Below are 303 nucleotides of genomic sequence, written 5' to 3' on the forward strand. Positions count from 1 at the left end.
GATATATCTGAATGCAAATCCTGAAATCATAAAAAATCAAAATGTTACCGACGACTCCCAGACTACATATAAAAGAGAAGCTCATTCACGCACACGCGGAAGACTGGACGAACACTATTCCATCGAACGAGTTAGTACTGAACATTCTGGACGACAATGAACACCCGATAGCATTGGAACGATAATGAACGATAATGAACGATAATGAATGACTGCGAATGAGGGTTAGCGATCGAGGAAGTTTCGAGAGGGAGAGAGAAACAGAAGGTGAGAGAAAGCGATGGAGGGGAACTTCAGAACGAG

This window comes from Penaeus monodon, chromosome 20 (genome assembly GCF_015228065.2).
Source record: "Penaeus monodon isolate SGIC_2016 chromosome 20, NSTDA_Pmon_1, whole genome shotgun sequence".
Classification (NCBI taxonomy): Eukaryota; Metazoa; Arthropoda; class Malacostraca; order Decapoda; family Penaeidae; genus Penaeus; species Penaeus monodon.